The 8,180-nt window shown below is 36.5% G+C and overlaps 1 long non-coding RNA gene across 1 annotated transcript in view; it reads left to right on the plus strand.

Annotated features, from left to right (window-relative positions):
* Nucleotides 1–4,099, plus strand: part of LOC121043618 (uncharacterized) — a 236,179-nt gene extending 232,080 nt beyond the window's left edge. The window contains exon 3 of the long non-coding RNA XR_005796940.1: nt 1,614–4,099. This is a non-coding gene — a long non-coding RNA (uncharacterized LOC121043618). The remainder of the gene's footprint in view (nt 1–1,613) is intronic.
* Nucleotides 4,100–8,180: the final 4,081 nt, after the last annotated feature.

Here is an 8,180-nt window from a genome sequence, read left to right on the forward strand (position 1 = left end):
TTTGATATTGCAAATATGATATCTTTCTGTCCATGACTTTATTTTTAAAATTTGGTTACTTTTGGCACATAGAAAAATTATTAATAAAAAATACATATTGAACATTAATGTATCCTTTTTACTGAATTCTCTCATTCATTCTTATAGATCTCTTAGGCGACTTCCTTGTTTTATAGGTAGATAATCATATATGCATGTAGTCAGTCTTGGCTCTCCCTTTCTGTTATTTATAACTCATTTCTTTTCCTCTTTCTCTTTCACCAACTTGGTCAGCTGATATCATACTGAACAGTAGTGGTCATAGCAGGCAAACTTGGCCTGTTCCTACCAAATTGTTATCTGTGTAATAAATATTTATTAACCCCCTACTGTGTGTCAGAAAAAGTTCCAGTCATTAAATAAAACAATAAAAATTCCTGCATTAATGAAACTTATATTATCATAGGAATGATGCACAACACAGAATTGGCACAAAAATACATAAATTAGAGAAAATATTAGAAGATGAAATGAATATGGTTAAAGAAAACCCAACACAATTGGAGGGGTTAGGTTGTAGTAGGGTGGTGCAGGATAGATCTCAGAGGAAATGATATTTTAGTAGGGCCCAAAGGTGGTAAGAGAGTTAGCCATGTGGACGTCTGGAGAAAGAACATTCCAGGCAGAGGGAATGCCAGTGTAAAGGCCCCGGTATGAGAGGCTGCCCAGTGCATTTGAACACCAGGGAACAGGCTAGCATGGCTGAAGCAGAGTGAGCAACAAGGAGAAAAGGAGATGAGGTTGGGCAGGTCATGGGGGCAGATAACACAAAGCTGTGGAGAAAAGGACATTGGCTGTAACATGGTATGGAATGGGGAACCACTACAGTGGAGAGACAGATGACATTATCTGACTTATATTTTGAAAGAATCACCGGGTTGTTATTTGAAGATTTGGTGATAAGGACAAAACATTTTGTAAAATCAGGGAGACCACATAGGAAGTTATTTAATAATGCAGGCAAAATATGCTGTAGGTCATATGAAAAATGGCCAAAGTATGGATATATCTTGAGGTAGAGTACACAAGATGTCCTGCTGGCTCTGCAGTAAAATGTAAGAGAGAAGACTCAAAGCTTTATCTTAATGTCACGTTTTTCTTTTTCCTTCCACAACTCAAAGTTTGGGTTTCAATAAACTGAGATTATGCAAGTTTGGAGGTGGGACAGAAGTTCATTTTTTGTTATGGTGAATTTGTGGTGACTGTGGACAGCCAAATGAAATGAAATGGTTGGGTGCATGGGTCTGCAGTATAGCTAGGGATACAAAATTGGAACTCATCAGCAGACATCATGATCAGAACTGTGAATACAAATAAATTCTTCTAGGAAGTGCAAGTAGGAAAGAAAAGAGATCCTGGAAATGAGTTATGAGGCACCCTAATGAGTAAAAGAGACCGAGAGGAAATGGTCAGGAGGTAGAAGAAAGCCAGCAGAATGTGGTATTCTGGAAGCCAAGTGAACAAAGTGTATCAGTGTGCAGGAGGGTCAACTCTGTCAAATATTTTTGATTTGAGATGTACTCGAAATTTAAAATCCCTATTTCAAAAGCGACTTTATCATTCTTTTTTTACAGAAACTTCTCATGGCATAGAAACTGCCAGCAGCCAGATGAAGACACCTGTCCCTATCTGCATGTGGAGTCATAAGCAGTCATTTCCTAGCTTGGCAGCACTCCTTCAAGTGACATTTCCAACACCACCTAGAGAACCAGGAAATTCAGTCAGGCAGGCAGCACCAGAGGTGGGCCTGATCAAGTCCCTCTTGGCAAATTCTTGTTCAAGAAATAAAAAGGGGAAGACCCTGGACATAAATCCCAACATGCTATAGATAATTTTTTGGAGGTAATTGCTGATTTGCAAATAGGCAAAGTTTTTAAGCTTTGACTTGTTTAGAATATGGAAGAAAATAATAATAATAATAAAAAGGACAGTCTAATTTCTTTTCTTTTATAATTACCCACACAGAATGAAGAGAACTGAGGAAATTAATCTTAATGACCCAAACCCCTCCCCTCTAGAAACATACTTTCCCTCATTGTATGGGTATTTCAAATAATCAGATCCCCCAAATGGCTTCTAGTTCTTCTCCTTTTCATGGCTAGGTAGCTTTCCTCTTTCTCTCTTTTTTTACTTCCTTCCTTTCTTCCTACAAATAATTATTGAATACATAGAATATTACAGGCCCTTAGGATACATCAGTTAACTTTATAGACATTGTCTTTGCCCTCGTGGAACTTAGTCTAGTTGGGGGATCAGGCATCAAATTAAAATTTATACAAAGTGTTATATAATTGCAGTAATTTCAGTAATAATAAATATAGTACTATATTAATTTTTAACAAGTCTTTAAGTTCAGGGAAGGCTTTCCTAAAGAAAACAATATTCATTGTTGAGACTAAAAGAATAAATAATACATAAAGCAATCCCAAATATAGAAGCCTCCCAGAAAATGGAAAGACAAAGAAAATGAACAAAACAATCTCTAATACAGTCTAGATTTAGACCCATAGTCAACGTTATATCAGCAAGAAAGTGATGCTCTTTCTACAATCTCTTTTTGGAATCCTATTCCTGAAGAGAAGAGACTGCTGTTAAATACCTGAAAAAATGTCATCACTATTAACAGATAACCTAAATGTATTTGTAATCCAGAGCTTAGATGATCTGTATAGCTAAAAGAACAAATACCAGCAAATAATACCCAAAGGGGTGTTAGAAAACATATATTCTGTCCAACCTGAATTATTTGCATCCCCAGTATGGAAGTGTATTTATTAGGGTATAAGTTTGACTGCCATGACAGAAACTCAAAACAATAGAAGCTTAAACATAGTGGAAGTTTTGTTTTTCTCTCTACTAACCACCTGAGTATAAGAATACTAGAATTAGGATGGTAGCTCCATGGTGTGAAGGCACAGTCTTCTTATATCATGTTGTTTTATGCTCTCTAGAATGTTGCCCTCATCTGCATGTTTCAAGATGACTCATAAGAAAGGGAAAAGAAGTTAAAGAGAAGGTCATTCCCTTTTAAGAGGCACAACCCAGAATTTTCTGATGTCATTTCTGCTCTTAAATCATGACCTAGATGGACCTAGTCACAAGGCCACACCTAGCTTTGGAAACATAGTCATTATTCTGGGTACTCATATGCCCAAGTGAAAAATATGAGAAAGAAAATGATATCAGATAATTGGGGGAAATTCATATACCACCACAATGACAAACATGAAAAACATTATGATAACTCAAAGGATATAACAATGAGTGAGGCTAGTTTCCTGACCTGAAGGATGCCAGGAGCCAATGGTTGGGAGAGGCAGCAGACATGCACTAGAGGAGAGGTAGATTTTAGGGATGAGGAAAGGCCATACATTGATTCTCTTTGGGGAATTATCATAGAAAAGGTAACAGCTAAGTTGGGTTCTAAATTATGTGTCAGATTTCAACAGGAAGAGAAAGGTAAGAACCTTTCAGGAAGAGGAAACCATGTTACAGCAACTTCCTTGATGGATCTACATGAGCTTAATATGCTTGTTGCTGTATCCACACGTTATCTTTAGTCAGATGATTTAAAGAATAATCTTAATTACAAGTCTTAGTCAAAGTAATGAGTATTATCCATTTTAATGCAAAAGTGAATTGTGAAAGTTTTTGAATCATAACTAGTGCATTCCTGAGTGGTGAGATCCCGCTTGATAGACCTAACAAAATGATGAAGGCTGAGATTCTTCTTGGAAGTGTTAATCCACAAAGTATGTAGCCATAAACATGCCTTTTCCTTTTACATTCTAAAGACATCCACAAAGTAAGGTAAACAGTGAAGAAGGATCTGTAAAATAATCCATCTCAAGACTATCACAACTCATAAAAATTGAGTTAACTAAACTCTGTCCAGATGAGAAAATAGCAGTCATAATTTCCATGAGTATATGAATTTATGGTTTTAAAAGAGTGTACTTTACATTGTCAGTTAATACTTAATATACATCTATGCTATAGGTACAGCTGGTATTATTATTTCAATTTTAAGAATGACACAACCAAATCTAAAACATATAAAGATATCAATATCAAATAGGAAGAGTTTCAGAGATGAGACTCAAACCCAAGATGTAACAAGAACATGTATTTACTGTTGTGGGAAGATAAAATAATTGTCCATGCATGTATTCTCAGGTGTAGGGCATAAGACAAAACTAAACATAAAGGGTTGAATACTAATTATCTAAATATATTCCCAAAAGCTCTTTCCTAATCTTGCCATCATGAAAGAAACACAGGTGGAAAAGTAATTTAAACAGACGGATGTACTTCCTGAGAATTCTAGAAAATTTGGGACCACTCCCTTATCAGCTTATGTGTAGGTTTTCCCAAGAATTACATGCTAGAATAGCCTGGTGTGAAATTTATTCTATAAGGGGATTGTTTAATAATTCAGTTTAATCATATTTGTAAAACTGTGTTGATACAAAAGGCTATTAATAGAAATGTAGTAATACTCCATCAAAGCACTAAATCCAATTAATTGGAGATAGTCTATTATGGGCAGTTAATTAAAAGTCTCAACTTAGAATGTTTCAGTAAAATATCATTCCTATAATATTTTAGTAAACAACAATGTGCAATCAAATTGGAAAGTCTGCTGGGTATATTTTAATGAAACTTTTGAATTTGCAGTGTATACAAACAATGCTTAAAGGTTATTTAAATAAATGTTCTATATTCTAATATAACATATCCATTTGCTTAAGAAATCATTATTCCTTAGATACGTAATTATTCCAAAGACAAATTTTTTAGCCAAGGCAAAAGTTTATAATTTAAATTACTAAAATGAGTGAAGTTATCATGTGTTGAAGCCAGTATACATCGTGATGGCTTTGAAATATAATTACTAATGGTAATAGCTACTGTCACTGAACTATAGATGCCCCCACATATAATATATATGCTTATGTATTTATATTAATCTCACAGCAATACTGAAAAGCAGGCTTTATCATTCCCGTTTTACAAAAGTGAGTGCTGAGGGCCAAAGAGATTAAGTGACTTGGCTAAAAATCCCATAGTTTATAAGTAAGGGAAATACAATTAATCCCAGGTCTGTGTAATCTTATAATTCATGTCTTTTCCACTATATCATTATTTCTACGTATGTGTGTGACTGTCTGTAGGAAAAGTACCCTCACAAGAACATCTGTGTTGATAGCTGTGTTCTATTTCTTGGCTCAGGTGTAATTACACAAGTGTCTGCATTACAGCTATTACTCTGTATCTTTTTTTAAAATTTGCCTTTGCCCCTCTTTGTGAGATACAACAATAAAATGATAAAATAAATATTGTGTCTTTTAAGGGTAAGATCATTGTGACAGAGCAATTTATATATATGTTGGGTTTTGGCATTAATTTATTTCTAAGTAAATTGAGGTTGGGGCCTCAATTTACAGTAAGTTGTTGGCTATAGAAGTAAGGCAGAGCACTGTGAGAAGATCCAATTTGTGTTAATTTGAGGCATGGAGATCTAGGGTGGGGAAAATGGGGAGTGAGTGAAAAAGGAAAACATTTATTTCAGTGATATGGATCTAGGTGCATTAGTATTCATTTAATCCTCAAAACAACCATTAACAGTGGTTATTATAATGCCCATTTTATAAGAGTTCAGTACATTTTCCAAAAATGAGTGGCTAAATGTTGATTTGCATATAGATGTGCCTGACAACTGAGTCTGAGTAGTAACTGAGGAGCAAAGATTCAACCATTAAGAGCAGTCAAATAAACTGATGGGGTGAGTAGTCACTGGTCCTAGAGTTATCTATACTGCATTCCGTTTTGGTAATTTACTCACCAGGGATCTGAAATTTTGTCTAAAAGGGATCAGAAATACCCATTATCTGGAGTAGCAAAATGGGATTAAAACACCAGTGGCAGAAAGGTTGGCTGCAGAAGGATGACAAGAAAGAGAGTCATCTCTATGTGGGCTGCCACGGACACGAGCTGGAGTATATTGAGCATTTGGGTCAACTGTTCTATGACCAGATCTAATCCAAACTTTTATCTCATTGGTCACTTCAGTTAACTTCCCTGAAAGTTAGCTTCTTCTTTATGTAAAAAGAGGAGATGATTGCATGTAAATATACTTCGGACAATGTAAAGAACTTTAAAGACACTAGACATTCTTATTTGGGGATTACAGCACTCAATTTGCAACAGGGCCAGCCATTTTGACTATACCAGTATTTTTCTTTCCTTTTGTTAAAATTTTTAAAATATTTATTTTTGAGAGAGAGACAGAGTATGGATGGGGAGGGGCAGAGAGAGAGGTAGACACAGAATCCGAAGCAGGCTCCAGGCTCTGAGCTGTCAGCACAGAACCCAACGTGGGGCTCAAACTCACCATGAGGACATGACCTGAGCTGATGTCGGACGCTTAACTGAGCCACCCAGATGCCCCACTAGTACTTTTTTTCTTTTTTTAAAAATTTATTTATTTATTTTTGAGATAGAGACAGAGCATGAGCAGGGGAGGGTAAGAGAGAGAGGGAGACACAGAATCTGAAGCAGGCTCCAGGTTCTGAGCTGTCAGCACAGAGCCCAATGTGGGGCTTGAACTTACAGACTATGAGATCATGACCTGAGCTGAAGCCAAACGCTCAACCAACTGAGCCCCCCACTAGTACTTTTCTGATTGAGATTCATTTCCCTTGTGACTTCTGTCCCAGTTACATAGGATAAAATAAAAGGAAAATGGGATTGCTGTACCTAAATTAACTTGGGAGCAATCTTGCTGAAATGCACACACAGGCTAAAATGAAGAGTAGAAATAATAAAGTGTTTGAAAGCTAAGTTTCTGATTATGTACCCGGCCTTCATTCACTTTCTGCAGTACACCAGTTTGATTTAATTCAGGTTTATTGAGTCTTAATTTGGGGAATGAATTTCTAGTTAAGAATCCAACATAATTGGCAATAGGTTATTTACTTCTCTGACCTATTCCTGCTCATAATTTGTAGTAGTGGTTTTCCTTACTAGAATAGGATCATTTTACAATATTTATATGCATCGTAGCTTGTTGTAGACAAGGTGTAAATAGACTTCCAGGAACATCAACTGAGGGGAAAATAAATATGGAGTGACCATCTTAAATATTTCTCTCATCACAGGAAAGCTCTAGACAAAGGAGGGTGACTGCAAAAATGGTTATGTCGTTTGCTACTTCCCTTTGACTCATTGCCTGTGGAGAATAACCTTGCAATATGACTAAGATGTCATGAAATAAAGTTTAGAAAGTTATTTGTTTAAAACACCAACTGGACAGTAAGCTGAAGGCCATAAACACAGATACTTGGAGAACAAATTTGCTTTTTGAATCAGAAGCCAGAGTCCAAATACACTGGGCCCTCTGAAGCATCTCTAATATTTACACAGTAATCTGATTTGGGAGCCTCCTTGTTTTTTCTCTTTTCCATTGATTTAGTCACCTACTGGCAACTTCATAAGCTCCAGAAGGGGTCAGAATCCCCCCATGCCCACCCCGTGTCAAAGCAATTTGTGCCGATATTACAGAGAATCAAGATGGAAAGACTTCTTGGTGCAGCCAGTGCACTCCCAGGGAACTGGGGAGCAGACTGTTCACCATGATGTACTTTCTATTCCTCTGTGCAACCTGGGTTCATATTCTCCCTGGGGGGCTGGTTGAATCACCTTCTTGGAAAGAGTCATCATTTTGATAAACTTTCCTGCCAGGAAGTTTTATTTTCAACCAACATTTTGTGCTCTTCATTTTCTGGTTAAGTCCCCTTAGACTATTCTTTGTGGCCTGGGGAAAAAGGCTGATTTTCTTAATCATTAACCATTCTAGATAGATCTGAATTTAAATTTGAGGTATCATTTTGCCTCTTCTGTGCTTCAACCTACTGGCATGCATTTCCTATGTAACATGGCTTCCCCTTAGTTTAGTATTTGACTATGGTTCTCTTGGTAATCAATTCTAGTATCCTTTTAAGTGAAATCCAAGTTTCTTGAACTTGGTATTGCCAAAGATGTATGGGGTTATATTTTGGTTATTTCCTTAATGAGGTGGCCTTTGCAACAACAGACCCTGTGTCTGCTTCATTGCTTTCTCACATGCTAAGTGTCCCTTA

Source organism: Herpailurus yagouaroundi, unplaced genomic scaffold (genome assembly GCF_014898765.1).
Source record: "Herpailurus yagouaroundi ecotype Mexico unplaced genomic scaffold, PumYag 187, whole genome shotgun sequence".
Taxonomy (NCBI): Eukaryota; Metazoa; Chordata; class Mammalia; order Carnivora; family Felidae; genus Herpailurus; species Herpailurus yagouaroundi.